Source organism: Trichosurus vulpecula, chromosome 1 (assembly GCF_011100635.1).
Source record: "Trichosurus vulpecula isolate mTriVul1 chromosome 1, mTriVul1.pri, whole genome shotgun sequence".
NCBI lineage: Eukaryota > Metazoa > Chordata > Mammalia > Diprotodontia > Phalangeridae > Trichosurus > Trichosurus vulpecula.
Window position 1 is genome coordinate 216,142,036 of NC_050573.1, and position 19,130 is coordinate 216,161,165.

The window sequence follows — 19,130 nt, forward strand, 5'->3', positions numbered from 1 at the left end:
TTAAACCTTCAGTTTCCTGAGGTGTGGGGGAGGGTCGGCTCTCTGGCGTCGCACCTCCTGTGGGTGCTCTCCAGCCCTTGCTTTTCGGCAAGGTCTACAGTGTTGTTGTTGAGCTGATGACTGGCGCGTCCCCTGGGGGAGCAAGATTACGTCTGGGCTCCTGGCTTGGCCCCCTGCCGACTCTTCCCCTCTGGGACTAATGAGCTTCTAGTATTTGTCCTGTGAGGCCCCACTACTCTCTCCTCTGTTTCAGTTCTCTTTTTTTTTCCCGAGGAATTCTCTGGGTGAGGGGGCGAGGGATTAGAGCCGTTTACCTGGTCATTGAGTCTTCCGGAAGTTCAAGAAGCCGAGTTCCTGGGTTTTGCAAGCGTCAGGACTGGGTGTTTTCATGGCTGGTGGCATTGCGCTGCCTCTCGTTGCTCCCACAGACTGCCGTCCTGTGTTGGGAGTCCTGGGGATCTCTGCTGGTTTCAGGCCCCCAGCTTTCTCCCAGCCCGTCTCCCATGTGGATTTCTCGGCCAGCCGCTTCCGCCTTGGTCTGGAGCAGCTCCGCACCGAGCACTCTCCGAGCCTGCAGGTTTGGTCCTCCGGCCTTTCAGACTCTCCCGGCTCGGAAATTTGTCCCACACAGACTGCTCGCGGTTTCTGACTTTCTCAAATCTGCTCAAATTCACTTTTTTATAGGAATCTGACAGACCTTGTGAGAGAGCTCCGGTAAGACGCTGCCTTCATGCGGCCATCTTTTGAGAAAATCACATGATTTTTGTTGGTTTTATTGTTGATATGGTTAATTATGATGTTAGTTTTCCTAATATTAAACCAGTCCTCCATTTCTGGTATAAATCCCACCTGGTCATAGTGTATGATCAATTAAATATTGATTTACTCTCCTTACAAGTAGTTTATTTAACATTTTTGCATGAATATTCATTAGGAAAATTAGTCTATAGATTTGTTTTCCCCATTTTTGCTCTCTGTAGTTTAAGTAACAGCCCTATATTTATGTCATAAAATGAATTTGGTAGGATTCCTTTCTTATTTTTCACCATCATTTAGATAGTAGTGGAATTAAATGTTCTTTAAATATTTAGCAGAATTCACTTGTCGATCGAAATGGCCCTGGGGATTTTTTTTAGATAGCTCATTTATCACTTTTTCAATGTCTTTTTCTAGGATAAGGGTACTTAAATATTCTATTTTCTCTTCTGTTAATCTGAGCCATTGAAATTAGATTGTTAATCTATTGGCTTAGAGTTGGACAAAACAGCTCCTAAGAATTGCTTTATTTTCATCTTCATTGGTGGTGAATTCATCCCTTTCATGTTTTATACTGGTTATTTGGTATTCTTTTAATCAAATTAACCAATGATTTATTTAACTTATTAGTTTAGTTGTTAGTAAAATGGTTTCCTAACTTTCAACTTTATGGATCTTTCTTTGATTTTCAGGATTTTCCCTTTGGTATATAGTTGGGGGATTTTAATTTGTTCTTTCTCTTCTGCTCTTTTTTTTCCTTAATTGTATGACCAATTGATTAATCTTATCTCTCTCTATTTTGTTGATAGAAGTGTTCAGAGATCTAAATTTCCCCTTCTGTACTTCTTTGGCTGCCTCCCATAAATTTTGGTATGTTGCGTCATTGTTTTCATTCTATTTTATGAAATTATTAATTTTTTCGATGATTTGTTCTTTGACCCACTCATTCTGTAGGATTAGTTTATTTAGTTTCCCATTACTGTTTAATATGTGTTTCTACAGACTTCACTAAATATATTTTTTATTATTTTTGGTGAATTATGGTCTGAAAAGGATGCATTGAACATCTCTGTTTTTCTACATTAAGCTGTGAGTCTTTTCTGCTCTACTGCATGGTCAAATTTTGTGTAGGTTCCATAGACAGCTGAAGAAAAAGGTTTACTCCTCTCTATTTCCATTCATTTTTCTCCAGAAATTTCCCATATGCAACTTTTCTTCTGGTTTACATTTTTAGATATTACTCTAGTTCCTTTGCCTTTCAAAATATCACATACCAAGACACTCTATTATTTAATATTGAAGTTACTAAATCTTGTCTGATCATTGTGGTGGTTCCACAATATTTGAATTGTTTCTTTATGACTGCTTAAAAGATGTTTTTTCTTGACTGGAGTGTTCTGGAATTTGGCTATAACATCTTTTTTTTAATTTTTATTTATTTATTTATTTATTTTTGCTTTTTGCTTTTTGGCAGGGCAATTGCAGTTAAGTGACTTGCCCAACGTCACACAGCTAGTACATGTGTCAAGTGTCTGAGGCTGGATTTGAACTCAGGTCCTCCTGACTCCAGGGCCAGTGCTCTACTGACTGCACCACCTAGCTGCCCCCTTGGCTATAATATTCCTGAGGGTTTTCATTTTGGTTATTTTTTCAAGGTATAACGGGTGGTGTCTTTCAATCTTTAAAATCTTTCACTTTTTACTTTACCCTTTGGTTCTTAGATATCAGTGTAGTTTTTCTTAATAATCTCTTGAAAGATATTATATAGGCTCTTTTTTTTAAAATGTGACTTTTAGGTAGTTCAAAATTCTTAAATTCTCTTTCATTGATCTGTTTTCCAGATCAATTGTTTTTCCAATTAGATATTTAACATTTCACATATTTCACATTTCACATGATGTCTCATGGAGTCATTAACTTTCACTTGCCCAACGATAATTTTTAAGGAATTGTTTTTTTAGAATGCGTTTTTCCATTTGGCTAATTCTACTTTTTGAGGATTTCTATTCTTTAGTGAATATTTCCCTCTCTTTCCTTTTGGCCAATTCTACTTTTTAAGGCATTCTCTTCAGTGCGTCTCTTACATAATTTGGCTGATTCTAGTTTTTAAAGTTTTATTTTCTTCAGTACTTTTGTGCCTTTTTTCAAGGTCTGAGTATCTTTTCATCATTTTCTTGCATCACTACCATTTCTTTTCATGATTTTTCCTTTCCCTTTATTACTTGTTTTTGAAAATCCCTTTCCAGCTTTTCTAGGATTGTTGGATGTGTATGAAATTGACATTTTTCTATGTGGCTTTGCTTGTATCTGCTTTGACATTGTTGTCTTCTCATTCTGTTTAGTGATCTTCCCTGTCACTATAATAACTTGTTATGGTCAGCTTCTTTTTGTTGTTGTTTGCTCATTTCTAGATATATTCTTGACTTTTAACTTTATGTAAAAATTAGACTTTGCTTCCTGGATGCATGGGTCACTGTCTGAAATTTCAGCCCTTTCAGAGCTGTTTTCAGAGCAAGCTCTGGGGGTCTGTAGGTTTTTGGTGCTTTGATAGTGTTTTGATTTTGGTCAAGGTGTGGTCACAGCTCTCTTAGCCTAGTTTTTACTCACTAAAGGACCTTGTTCCCCTGTGGACATCAAGTCCAGCAAGTCCCTGGTCTTTGGACTGTGACCAGGTTCCCATCTCTCCTGCAGCTACAATTGCTAGTGCTCCTCATCTGTTTGGAATCAAGACCATGGCCCATACTCCACTATGAGTAACCACAAGCCATCCTCTGCCCTGGAATCATGACTAGGGCCCCTGTTTGCCTTTGGCCACAAGTGCTATTACTCTTTTTGTCCTTGGAACTGCAACCCAGAATAGCATATGGCCAATTCAGTTGGGTCTTGAGTCCAATGCTAGCAAAGAGTCCTCAGATATCTCTTTGTAATGAGTTGTTTCACACACACACACACACACACACACACACCACCACCACCACCACCACCACCACCAGCAGGCTGAGAGCAACCTTGAAGCTGCTGCTGCCACCAAGGCAACTGCCTTCAAGTCCCACTGTTCCTGTTATTAATGTAACTGCTTCCGAGGCCAACTCTCTTCACCTGGCCTGCACTGCTCAGTCTACTGTGCACCATGGGCATGACCAACCTTCTGAGACAGATCTCTCCTACCATCCTCCTAAGTTGTCTTGGGCTGGATAATTGTTTTCCTTGACCTTTTGTTGGTTCTGTCACTCTAAATTTTGATTTGAGTTTAGTATTTTAGAGTTATTGAGAGGGGGATTTGAGAGAGCTCAGCTAAATGCTTTGCTATTCCTCCATCTTGATTTTTTCTCTCATACAGGTTACATCTAATAATCATTCTAATTGAAAAATGAAATGATTCTAAGAATATATATATATATATATATGCACACACATACATATCTACACAAACATATATGTGCATGTGCTTGCATGTGTATATATGTTTATGTAGATATATGTGTATATAAGTATATGTACATATGTGTGTATATATACATATATATTATATATGTGTGCATATATATATATATATATATATATATATATATATATATATATATATATATATTCTTTTCTGAGTAGTTTCACAGCTGAAGGAACAGTTTTCATTATGAAGTTCCTTATGGTATCCATTCATACTGATGAAATCATAGTCCTAGGGTTACTAGTCCTATTCCTCCTTTCTTTGTCCATGTACCCTGGTAATGCCATATAGGTGTTTTGGTTGGAGAAGGAACAGAGAATGTCTTTTAGACTATTTTGCTGTCTTATGTGTCCATATTTTAATTAATAACAATTTAGGAGTTAGTGTATGTAAAACATCAAACAAGAATTGGTGTATGACTGAATGTTTTCATAGAATCAGCTCTTTTTGAGAAAAAACCTGTTTCCCTTAAGTGTACCTGTACTAGTAAATGGCAGAGAACCTGTGAAACTCTTACTTCATCCTTAAAGAGCAGAAAGTGTCTTCAGTATATGAATTTTCAGAAAGTAAGCACACCATGCCCAAGGAATAGAAAAAATAATGGAAAGTTGAAATGTGAACATGGGTTAATGGCAAAATGAACAAGGAGATAGGGGGATGATAGATAGGCCTAGAGAAAGGTAACCATGCTTACCTGTTGTTGTAGGAGTTATCCTTGAGATTAAAGACAGTACTATTAAAGAAATTCTAAAAATTAAAATGATAAAACTTTGGCATGAGATTATTTTAGAAGTCTGTTAAATCTCCCTTCAAGGTATTAAGAAAAAAGACAGTTTCTAGATATGTACAGTATAAATAATTTTTAATTAAGGGTACAAAGATAAACTCAATGACCTCTTAAAGGCCATTCCAGAATTATCCTGATATGATCTTTTATCCCTGTGACCACTTTGCATCATATATTTTGCAGCACAACAGATGCTGGTCCTGATAATTCTTGAGCATTTAAAAAGAAATTATTGGAATGTTAGCTCCGAGGTTGCTTATTTCATATGTACTATATGTTTTAATATATGTATGTATATATGTATACATATATACGTGTATATATAGCTGTACACATCATTAAGTTGATAATGTATGTATTAAGAAAAATGATTATTTTTTAAAAACAATGATTTGGTGGTGATAGAAGGGAGGACTGACTAGGGAACAGGGCAATCAGAATATATGTCATCTTGGAGTGGGGGGAGGATAGAAGTGGGGAGAAAATTTGTAACTCAAAATCTTGTGAAAATCAATGTTGAAAACCAAAATATTAAATAATGAAATATGAAAATAGGACAAAAAATAGATTGCCCAGGGTTTGAGGCTAACTTGGAAGTAGATGAGATAATCAAATTCAGATCTAGTCTCTCAATGTAGTATTTATTTTCTTAGTAACTGTTAACTAGTCAGATTTGATTGCCATTCTGGGGAACATTTATTCTTCAAAGGGCATAAAAACTGTGTGCCTCATGCCATGTTTGGTCTAAGAGAGAAACAGACAAATTACCATCCATTTATTAAAGTGCTGGTATTACTAATAAAATGACTAAATTACTCAGAAATTATGTGTCTTGAACCTTTTTTAAATGTCACAGTATTCTAGAAAAATAATTCTGCATATTCTACAATATTTATGTATCTGTTATCTTTTTTCTTCTTCTTAGACACTACAAATAAAAATTTGCCTTTACTGTGCAGTTTCATCTATGGAATGACCCAATAGGGAAAATTAGTGTTTGTAATTTTTTTTTTATTTCTAAAAAACATGATACTTTCTAAAGAGATTTATTTATTTTTTAATTATAAATTTATTTTTTGTTTTTAATTTATAACAATCACTTCCACAAGTTTTTGGGTCCCAAACCTTTTCTCTCCCCCTTCCCCCACCCCCCAAGATGGCATGTAATCCAATGTAGATTATACATATACCTTCATGTTGAAATTATTTACATAATAGTCCAGTTGTAAAGAAGAATTATAACCAATGGAATGAATCACGAGAAAGAAGAAATGAAACCACAAAAGAAGGAAAAAAAGAGAGTATGTAGTTTGCTTCAATATCCATTCAGACTTCATAATTCTTTCTCTGGATGTGCATAGGTTTTTTCATCATGAGTCTTTTGGAACTGTTTCTGAACCTTGCATTGATGAGAGGAGCCCACTCTATCAAAGTTAGTCTTTATAGGTACTGTTTGTCTGTAATCATACATAATGATCTCCTGATTCTGCTCCCCTCACTCAGCATCAGTTCATATAAGTCTTTCCAGGTTATAGTGAAGTCCATCTGCTCCTCATTTCTTATGTCACTATAGGATTGCATTACATTCATATACCACAATTCATTTATACATTTCCCCAATTGATGGGCATCCCCTTGATTTCCAATTCTTTGCCAACACAAAAAGAGCTGCTTTAAATATTTTTGTACATATGAGTCTCTTTCCCACTCATATGATTTCTTGGGGATTCAGCCCAAGAAGTGGTATTTCTGGGTGAAAGGGCATGCACATTTTATAGCCCTTTGGACATAGTTCCAAGTTGCTCTCCAGTATGGCTGGATCAGTTCACAACTCCAACAACGTAACAATTTTCCCACATCTTCTCCAGCATTTATCATTTTCCTGTTTTATCATGTTATCCAATCTGACAGGAGAGATGTGCTACCTAAGAGTTGTTTTGATTTTCATTTCTCTAAACAATAGTGATTTAAAGTATTTTTTCATATGCCTATAGATATCTCTAATTTATTCCTCTGAAAACTGCCTATTCAAATCCTTTGACCATTTCTCAATTGAGGAATGACTTGTATTCCTATAAATTCAGCTCAGTTCTTTGTATATTTTAGATATGAGCCCTTTATCAGAAGCACTGGTTGTAAAGATTCTTTCCCAATTTTCTGCTTACTTCCTAATCTTGGTTGCATTGGCTTTCTTCTTACAAAAACTTCTCTTTTTTGCAGGGGGGAAGGCAATGCAATTGGGGTTAAGTGACTTGCCCAAGGTCACACAGCTAGTAAGTGTGTCAAGTGTCTGAGGTTGGATTTGAACTCAGGTCCTCCTGACTCCAGGGCCAGTGCTCTACTCACTGATCCACCTAGCTGCCCCAACAAAAACTTTTCAATTTAACATAATCAAAATTATCCATTTTGCATTTTGTAACACTCTCTAGCTCTTGTTGGGTCATGAATTCTTCCCTTTTCCAAAAATCTGACAGGTAAACCATTATTTTCTCTCCCTAATTTCTTATGATATCAGCCTTTATTCCTACATCATCAACCCATTTTGACTTTATCCTGGCATACAGTGTAAGATATTGGTCTATGTCCAGTTTCTGCCATACTGTTTTCCAAATTTCCCAGCAGTTTTTGTGAAATAGTGAATTCTTAACCTAGAAAATGGACTCTCTGAGTTTATCAAAGATTAGATTGCTATAGTTGTTGACTAATGCATCTTGTGTACATAACCTATTCCATGATCCTCCACTCTGTTTCTTTGCTAGCCCCAAGTAGTTTTGATGACTGCTGCTTTATAATACAGTTTAATATCTGGTATGGCTAGACTACCTTCTCTAGCATTTCTTTTCATTAATTTCCTTGATATTCTGGACCTATTGTTCTTCCAGATGCATTTTGTTGTTATTTTATCCAGCTCTGTAAATAATTTTTGGTAGTTTGATATCGTGCTGAATAAGTAAATTAATTTAGGTAAAATTGTCATTTTTATTATATTACCTCAGACTAACCACAAGCAACTGATGTTTTTTTTTCCATTTATTTAGATCTGACTTGATTTGTGAAAAGTGTTTTGGTAGCTGTGTTCCTAGAGGCCCTGGGTTTGTCTTGGCAGGCAGACTCCCAAATATTTTACAGTGTCTACAGTATCTAAAGAGACTCATACCTGAGGAAAATATACTCATTCTCTTTTGCTATATAATGGGGGAAAATAAGCCCCGGTGTCTGAATCTTTGACCAAGATAGCTGCTAAATACAATCTTATTTGGCAAGCATCATCTAGCATGTTTAGATTTTGAATTATCTACATAAAGTAATTTGGGGTAGAATTTCAACTATTAAGTTACATATACAAATAAAAATGGGCAAGCTTTGAAATCCCACTAATAAAAAATATGCATACATTTGGTACATGCCCAGGGATTTAAAAAACTTGGCTTGGAAAATCTTGAATATTTTAAGTGTATAACAACACCTTCCTATAAATTGCATAAATAACCAAAAATAGTTCCAAGTCATGATATTTCTTTACAATCCCAATAGGTTAACAGTATTTTTAAAGGCAAATTTCTTCCTAAATGAGAAAGAAATGTGTAATTATATTGATGAATTTTCCATGGGGCAAACATTTAATGCAAATGGATTATAGCTGTGCAAAATAGACCTTATTTACCTTATAAATTGGTATTCTGATAGTCATTCTAGGATTCACATTTGACAACAGGGAGTGTAATATGTTTCCCTTTTTCAATAAAATGAACTAATATCCTTTTTATTTTAAAAGTCAGATTGCATCAACAATACTACATTTTCATTCTGAATGAATTGCTCAGGTCATTCACAGAACCTAGCTTTAATATTCTTTAAATTTTACTCCTAAAAGATTTTGTTAAAAAACTTTCTTGTTTTCATTGCACTGTTTTGATGGTACTGGGAGCAAAATGATCTAACATTTGAATAGTCATTTCTTAAGGATGTAAAGATTTTGCTATTTGTCATTTAATAATAAAGTATATGCTTTTTTGGTCTGAGATTTCCCCTGTTTGTAAGTTTCCATATTTTTGCCATTAGGCATTTTAATGACTTCAGATTTTATATTAGTTAGAGCTGAGGATCATCTTCACTGTGAATGGCTTTTGTGCCCTTTAATTTGATTGGTTCATACAGAAATCACCAAGAGGCTGCAGTGAATCACTCTGACTCATTACCTTCAAGTAATAGGTTAGCCTTTTTTCAATTTCATCTGACTGCAAATGTGATTTGAAACTTTTTTTAATATTATCATCTAAACTTGAGTTGACAGGGATATTAAATCAGAATGGAAGGCTTTTGTGATAGTGGCTCACAGGTTTGGCACAGTACCTCTCATTAAAATAATAATTGTGGTTTATAATTTGGGTTTTGTAAGAGGATGTTATGTCAGCTGCTAGGTGTAATGGAAAGTATGCAGGACAAGATATCAGAAGACCTGAGTTCAGAGTCCCAGCTCTTCCACTCATTAAATGCGTCAGTTTGGGCAAGTTACTTGACATCTCTGAGCCTCAGTTCCTTCACTTATAACAAAGATAATACTTATATCTATAACAAAGAGATAGCATTGCACAAACTTCCCAGAGAGGTGTATTGATGACAAAAGTATTGTATAAAGTGCTAATTAAATGAGCCATCACCAAATGCAGTGCCCAAAAAGTCTTAAGTTTTGATCTATAAAAGTATGAAACAACACACAGACTTTTGGGACACTTTACAGTATAGGCATATGGGAAATAAAATATTTTTAAAACTTATTTTGTACCAGTTTACCTAAAGCTTCAAAATTACAATAGTCACTTAATTATTTTGCTTTCATTTTCATCAAGAAAAATAATGGAGATAGTAGTGATATTTTTGTCCCAGTTCATCTTCCTGGCTTTTGGCCCTGTGATGGCGATGGTATTGCTGCTGTTGTACCTAACCAGCTAGTTCTCAGAGACCATTCCTTGAAGAATTTGTGAAGAAAATGAACAAAACACTCGTGCTTTAAATTTGGGGGAAACATCTCCCCACAAATAGTAGTGTTTAAGGTCAAAGAATATAGACTGCAGGGTTATTCAAATAAAGACAAGGCTCTCAAGTCTGTATTTTATTCTAATTCTGTCTCATAGGGAAGCCTTCACTATTTAAGACCTCTGTTCCTACCTACACAGGCTGATTCCAGTTTGAGGAAATACCTTAACTAGGCTAAACCATTTCCTGCCTTAGGATAGTTCTATCTTGATCAGTAAATGCTTACATCAGTTGCCCTCTATATTAATCAGGTTCTAAACTCCTAAACATCTTTCTCCCTATCTGTCTTCCTGACGTGCCACATATTGATTAATCTCCCTCCTCCCTCTCCAAGTCATTTTGGGAGCAATAATTTCCCTAGTTCTTTTCTTAAAACCAATTGCAACCTGGATTATACCTAACTTTGCAGTCTTATTACACCTGACTATCCTTTGAGTAATCTAAGATACAGTGAGTCTGACATTTATTACATATGACATTCTATCTCCTTTGCACCATCTGTCCTCCATTCCTAGATTGTTTTTCTTCCTTCCACCTATCTCTCTGTTTCCTGGTTTCCTTCAAACCTTAACTAAAATCCCATCTTATGCAAGGAGCCATTTCCCTTTCTCTTTTATGCCTTTTCTAGGAGATTACCTCCAATTTACCTTGTATATGTTGTATGCTAATAATTATTGCATTTTGTCTCCACCTTTAGACCATGAGTTCTTTGAGAGTAGGACAATTTTTGGCCTTTGTTGTATCCCTAGCCCTGCACTCCTGAAACAGTGTAAATAATAAGAAACACTGCAGGTCCCATAGTGTCATCTAAGTAAACTCCAGTGGCTCCCTTTCACCTCCAATATTAAATAGAAAAAATTCTCTATTTTACGTTTAAAGCCTTTAGTAACCTAGCCACCCCAAACATTTTCCATTCTTCTTACAATTTCTACTGCCACCCCACCAACCATATACTCTTAGATCCAGTGACACTAGCCAGAACAAGACACTTTATCTGTAGCTTGTAGGCATTTTATTGGGCCTGTAATGCTCCAACCTTTGGCTTCTCTGGCTTCCATCAAGTCCCAACTAAAATCCTATTTAGTACATGGTTTTCCCAATCTCCCTTAATTCTAGTTCCATTCTTCTGTTAATTATTTCTGAATTTCCCTGGTTAGAACTTGTTTGTACCAATTTGTTTCCATGTTGTCTCCTGCATTAGACTACAAGGATTTTGCCTGTCTTTGTATCTCTAGGGCTTATCACAATACCTAGGACTTAAGTATTTATTGGGATGCTGAATAGTAAGAGCTTATGAATATTTGTTGACTTGAGTAAAAAATAGACACATTGCAAATGACATAGTATATGTAAAGAGATGTGTCATTATCATTGTTTCTTCTGGAAAGGGCTTATGAGTCAATGACCCAGTTTTTCTACTCTTTATCCTTTTAAATACGTTGTCCAAAACAGTCTTCAGTTCCATGTATTATCTATAATAGATAACATAAAATGTAAGCTCCTTGAGGACCGCATTTATCTCTTGGTGGCATTTTTATCTTGAATGTTTAGCACTCAATGCCTCACACATACAAAATAAATTCATTTTATTTCATTCTCCTATTCATTTGTTTGTTCATTCTTAGAAAGGCAAGTCATATTGATGCCAAAGGTGTTTTTTTTTGTTCTTTCCTTCAGTGAAAAATGTTAAACTCTATTTTCTTGCATTAAAAATGGACACTGCAGTGTATACAGCATATACGTATCACACCTTAATGAAATTCAGGACATTAAGAAAAGCTAAGTGTGCTTGCTATTTTTGCAGAAGCAAATGGAAAAATCAATAGGACTAGAGAATCTAATTTTAGACCACTGGAATTAACATGCAACCCTGAACACATGTATTTCATTTGGAATTCAGCCTCTAATGCTTGATTTAAAGAAAAGCTAACTCTCTTTTTCAGTATTTAGAAAGCTTAATTTGGGGAAAATTTTTGCTTCAACTTCAACACTGCCTAAAATATATAGGTGTTTTCCATTTTTTCTGTAAGGAAAGTACTTGTTATTTCTTTGGTAATATAACTGGAAAACTTAATGAGAACACCTTTAAATGAAATTTAAGACTGTCTGCTAGCATTATAATTTATTTAAGGCAGTTATAAAATTAATCATATGATATTTTGAAGACGTAAACTCTTGTTATTTTATTTGTCTTAACATGGAGTTTACTTTACCTGCTTATTTAAAAGGAAAAACTGAAATTATGGAGAGTAGGTCAGAATTGGTATCAGAAAGATTGGTGTTCATGTCTTTGTTTTCACAAGTAATGATGATGAAAATGGGGAGGAGGAAGAGGAAGACAAGAATAGCTAACTTTTATATAATGATGGGTTTGTAAATGTTAGATAGGTGATGCAGTGGACAGAGTGTCTGGCCTAGAGTCAGGAATAATTATCTTTCTTAGTTCAAATCTGGCCACAGACCCTTACTAGCTGTGTGACCCTGGCTAAATCCAGTATATTTTCTAAGGAAACTGAAAATGGGGTCACAAAGAGTCGGACATGATTAAAAAAATGCTGAGCAATAATAAGAACAGTTTTGTAAAATAGGCATTTATTATGGCCCAACTATCTGTCAGGCTCTGTACTAAGAATATGGTACAAAGAAAGGCAAAAGACAATCTTTGCTCTCAAGGAGCTCACAATCTAAAAGTGGAGACAACATACAAATATGTACAAGCAAATGATATGCCCTTGTCAAAGCAAACTCACAAAGAAATAGGTATACATAGTGATACTGTAGACTGCATATTTACTTCAATATTGCATATTAATATTACCCACATTATATTGTATTTTTATTTATTTTCTTAAATATTCCCCAGTTATATTTTAATCTGGTTTCTTTGTACCAGAGAATTATGTGGTCCAGGCTTGCCTGGAAATTTGACATCTCTGAAATGATGTATAGTGGAAAGGAAGGAAGAGTTTTAAGGAGGAAGAAATGACTACAGTTTTGAATATTTGAAGTTTAAGATATCTATGAAAAGAGTCAGTTTCAGATGTCTAATAGACAAATTATGCATGCAAGTCAGGAGGTTAAAAGAGGGATTGTGGCTACATTTGAAAATCATCAGTATAAATATGAGAACCGAAATCATAGGAACTGATGATATCTAAATGAAAAAGTAAAGAGGGAGGAGAAAAGAAGGAACAGGACATAGCACTGTGAGAGAAATACCTTTAATAGACATTACTTGGATGAAGATTCTCAAAGGAAACTAGTGAGATATGACTAGAATCAAGGGAGAAAAGAGTCACAGAAACCTAGAGAAAAGAGAATATCCATGAAAGGAGGATTACCACCAGGGTCAACAGCTACAGAGGGGTCAAGAAAGAAGATTCAAAAAAAATTCAGTGTTTTTTTTTTACAATTACCATGGGTAAACTTAGAGAAAACAGTTTCAATTGAAAGATGAAAACACACATGAAAACATATTAATAACAACTTTATTATATTCAGAGCATATACATAAAGAACTGGTGATTCCCCAATCAACCATTTTCAACATTCTTATATAGGTCATAATTAACAGCAGCCAGGATGAATACAATGGAATTTTATGCAGGGCAAAAGGGGAAGATAAATATTTAAACCTCAAAAAGTAAATGAAGGAAGATCTAGATCAAGTAAAATTATAAGTTAGTAAACAGGGATAATGCTACAATTTGAATAATAAACATTAACATTAGAGGTATACCTAGTTATTTGACAGGTTCATCTGAAGCAAATAGAGGTATGAAAGCTGAGTCAGAAATTTTACTACTAGTTAATCACTTGAGCTAAAGTTTGAGGTCCTTGATAAATTTTTGCAAGCTCCATCTACTAATGTTATCTGTTTTGAAAGGAAACGGTTATAATAAAGAATATAGAAAAGTTCTCTTATCACAGTAATCACTTTAGGTCAGAGATCATATTCTATGTGAATCTTGATTATATTCTTGTATATCCAATCAAAGGTTTTACTAGATATCTTTTAAGACATTTTTAACAATTTAAAATGTTTTGAGTTCCTTCTCTCCCTTCCAACTCCTTGAGAAGGCAAGCAATTTGATATTGACTGCACATGTGAAGTCATACAAAATATTTCTGTATTAGCCACATTGCAAAAGAAAACAGACAAAAATAAAAGAAAAATAAGAACGTTAACAAAATATGTTTCTATCAGTATTTGGTGTCCTTCAGTTCCCTGTCTGGAGGTAGATAACATTTTTCATTGTGGGTCCTTTGGAATTATCTTGGATCATTGGCTTGATCAGAGTAGCTAAGTCTTTCACAATTGATCATTCTTACAATATTGCTGTTGGTGTATTTAATGTTCTCCTGGTTCTGATCACTTCACTTGGCATAAGTTAATATAAAGTTTTCATGGGTTTTTTTTTTTTCTGAAAACATCCTGCTTGTTCTTTCTTATAGCACAATAGTGTTCTCTCACAATCACATACCACAACTGGTTCATCCATCCCCAATTGATGAGCAACTCATCAGTTTCTGATTCTTTGCCATCACAAAAAGAGCTGCAATAAATATTTTTGTACATATAAGTCCTTTTCTCTTTTCTTTGATCTATTTAAGATGCAGACCTTGTAGTGGTGTTTCTGGGTCAAAGGATGTGCATAGTTTTATAGTTGTTTGGACATAGTTCCAAATTGTTCTCCAGAATGGTTGGGCTAGATCACAATTCCACCAACAGTACTTTAGTGTCCCTATTTTTCCACATCCCCACAAATATATGTTTTTTTTTTACTTTTCTGTGATAGGAACCAAGCTAATATAGGTATGAAGTGGTGCCTTAGAGTTCTTTTGATTTGCATTTCTGTAATCAGTAGTGATTTAGGTCATTTTAAATGTGACTATTGATAGCTTTGATTTCTTCTTCTGGAAATTGTCTTTTCATATCCTTAAACCATACATCAATTGGGGAATGTGTCTTATTTTAATAAATTTGGCTCTATTCCCTGTCACTTGTGAGAAATAAGATCTTCCTCAGAAAAACATTTTATAAAAAAATCTATTCCCAGTCTCCTTCCAATTTTGGATGTATTAATTTTGTTTGCAAAAAAAAATATTTTCATGTAATCAAGCTATGTGTTTTACTTCCTGTAATGAACACATTTTTGTTTTGTATCATCAGAAATATTTCTCTGATACATAGATCTGACAGGTATATTATCTTGTTTTTTTCTTAATTTACTTGTCATATCATGCTTTATGCCTAAATAATTTAACCATTTTGACCTTATCTTGGTATACAGTGCAAGATATTGGTCTCTACCTAGTTTTTGCCAAACTACTTTCTAGTTTTCCAAGAAATGTTTGTCAAATTTTGAGTTCTTGTCCCAAAAATTTGAATCTTTGAGTTTATCAAACACTAGATTACTATGGTCATTTGCCACTGTGCATTATGTGCCTAATGTATTCTACTGCTCCATCATTTTTAGCCAGTACCATATTATTTTAATGATTATTACATTGCAATAGTGTTTGAAATAAGGTATTGTTATTGTGCCTTCCTTTACATTTTTTCATTGATTCCCTTCATATTCCTGAACCTTTCTTCTTCCAGATGAAATCTATTATTTTTCCTAGTTCTATAAAGTAATTCTTTGGTAGTTTGATTGCTATGACATTGAATAAGTAAATTTACTTAGTTAGAACTGTCATTTTTTGATATTGGCTCAACCCACCCATTAGCAATTCATGTTTCTCCAGTTGTTTAGATCTATCTTTATTTTCATGAAAAAAATATATTGCAATTGTGTCCATATATTCCCTCAGTTTGTCTTGGCAGGTAGACTCCCAAGTATTTTCTTTTGTCTGAACTTATTTCAATTGGAATGTTTTCTTTCTCTTGCTACAGGGTTTTGTAGGTGATATATACAAAGGCTAATAATTTATGAGTTTATTTTGTATCCTGCAACATAGCTAAAGTTATGTGTTTCAACTATTTTAGTTGATTCTCAAGAGTTCTCAATATATGCTAATATATATTTTGTAAAAAAAAGGTTTGTTTCCTCATTGCTTATTTTTATTCCTTCATTTTTTTCTTGTCTTTGTGCTGTAGCTAACATTTCTAGTACAATGTTGAATAACAGTGGTGATACTGGATATTCTTGATTCAACCCTGATCTTTTGGGAAACCTTTAGGTTTGGCAACATCACAGACAATGCTTGCTCTTGGTTTTAAATACATGCTGCAAGCCATTTTATGAAAAAAAATATCCAGTAAAATACCTTATTGAAAAAATAACTCACCTGGAAAACAGATGCAGCAGAGTTAATTTAAGAATTATTTGACTACCTGAAAGGCATGATAAAAACAAAAGCCTGGAGAGAATCTTTTAGGAAATTATCAAGGAAAACTGCACTGAAATCCTAGAACTAGAGGGTGAAATAGTCATTGAAAGAATCTACCTTGTCACTTTCAGAAAGAGATCCCAAAATGAAAACTCCAATGAATATTGCAAGCAAATTCTAGAATTATTAGGTAAAGGAGAAAATACTGCAAGCAGCCAAAGAGGAAAAAAAAATAAATATCATATGGTACATACAATCATGATTATGCAGGACTTAGCAGCTTCTATATTAAGTGATAATAGGACTTAGAATATGATATTCCAGAAGGCAGAGAAGCTTGGATTACAACCAAGAAAACTGAGTATAATTGTTTAGGGGAAAAGATGGATATTTGATGCAATTGGGGACTTTCAATCATTCCTGATTTAAAAAAAAGCATAGCCAAACAGAAAATTTGATCTTCATATACAAGACTCGAGAAATTTAAAAAGTTACACAAGAAAGAAAAAAGGCATATTATTCTATGAGGTTGAACTGTTTGTATCCCCTTATGGGAAGATGATACTTCTAATTGTTGGAAACTGTATTAGGGCAGTTAGACAGGGGGTATGGGTATAAGGTGATTTTGATGTGATTATATAAAAAAATAAAGGCTGAAAAAAAAAGATTGTACTGGGGAAGAGGAAAGGAGGCAGACAAGGGTAAAGTATATCACATGAAGATGTGCAAAAACTTATTACAGTGGAGGGAATGAAAGCAGGGGGCTGAGTATTGTTTGAAATTACTCTCATCTGATTTGTTTCAAAGAGAGAATTACATACATTCAGTTCATCATAGAAATTTATCTCATTCTATAATGAAGTAGGAGAAGAAAGGAGAAATAAAGGGGTGGGCAGAGAGAAAGGAAACAGAAGGGAGGGAAATAGGAGGGGAAAAAGGAAAGAAAAGTAAGGTGGGCTGATAGAAGGAATGTTTGATTGAGGGAGGTGGTGGTTTGAAGCAAAACACTGGTGAGGAGGTAATGCATAAAAAGAAAGTGAAAAATATTAATGGGGGGAAATAAGAACGAGGGAAAGACATAGTTAGTAATTATAACTGTGAATGTCATTGAGATGAACTCTCCCATAAAATGGATTTGGATAGCAGAGTGGGTTAAAAGCCAAAATCCTACAGTATGTCGTTTACAAGAAACACATTTGAAGTTCAGAGATACACACAGAGAACAAAGGTAAAATGTTGGAGCAGAATATATTATGCTTCAGCTGAACTAAAAAAAAAAAAAGCAGGAGTATTTATCCTGACCTCAAACAAAGGAAAAGCAAAACTAGATCTAATCAAAGAGATAAGGAAGGAAAGTGCATCTTACTGAAATGTACCATAGACAATGAAGTACTATCAATACCAAACATACATGCACCAAGTTGTATACCATCCAAATTCTTAGAGAAGTTAAATGAGTTATACAAAAACATAGAGAGCAAAACTACACTAGTGGGGTACCTTAACCTCCTCCTCTTAGAACCAGATAAAGATAATCATTAAATAAACAAGAAAGAAGCTAAGGAGGTGAATAGAATTTTAGTAAAATTAGACATGATAGCCCTCTGGAGAAAACTTCAAGGGTATAGAAAGGAATATACCTGGAGGGAAGAACCAAGATGGTGGCAGGAAAGCAGGGACTTGCTTAAACACTCCCCCAGGTCCCACCAAACACCCATAAAATGGCTCTGGACAAATTCTAGAGCTGCAGAACCCACAAAACAGCACAGGGAAGCAGGGCTCCAGCCCATAACAGCCTGGATGGACTCTGGAAAGGGTCTATTGCATGGAGCTGGGAGTGAAGCAGAGCGGGGCCCAGTGTGGGCTGTGCCACAACCAACCAGATCAGGAGCCAGGAGGAACAGGCCACAGGGCCCTGCATCATTGAGCTGTGGCAGTTACCAGACTGCTCAACCCACAAATGCCAAAGAAAATAGAGAAGGTTAGTGGAAAAAGATGCTGGCATAGAAAGAAAGGAGTTCATAGTTGGCCACCACCCTGGGAGCAGCAGAGGTGGTACAGCTCTGAGGCTGCTTCCAGAGCTACAGCTACTGTTGCTTCTGGCCTCACACCAACCTGGTGGGAGGAATTAAGTAGTGGATTAGAGCAGAAGTGCAAAGTCTGCTTTGCCCTGCCAGGATCTGGGCCACAATACAGGTTGGCAGTTCTTGGGGAAGAAGGAGTGTTGGTGTGGCAGAGCTTTCTGTGTAGACGTAGCTCTGAAAACAGCAGCACAGCCCCCTCAAGCTTGGGACAAAGTGCTCTCTATTCTGCAAGCCGTTGTACCATGACAAAAAGCTCAAGGGTCAATTAGTTGTAGGGGAACATGGCCAGGCAGACAAAAGCGATACAAATGAAGACTCAGACCTTGGAATTTTTTTTTGGTGACAAAGACCAAAACATACAGCCAGAAGAAGTCAACAAAGTCAAAGAGTCTACATCAAAAGCCTTCAAGAAAAATATGAATTGGTCTCAGGCCATGGAAGAGCTCAAAAAGGATTTGGAAAAGCAAGTTAGAGAAGTAGAGGAAAAATTGGGAAGAGAAATGAGAACGATTCAAGAAAATCATGAAAAACAAGTCAATAACTTGCAAAAGGAGACCCCCCAAAATACTGAAGAGGTGGGGTGGAGCCATGATCACAGATGGAAAGCAGGGACTTGTGTGAGCTCCCTGCCATGTCCCCCCAAAAACCTATAAAAATGGCTCTAAACAAATTCTAGAACTGC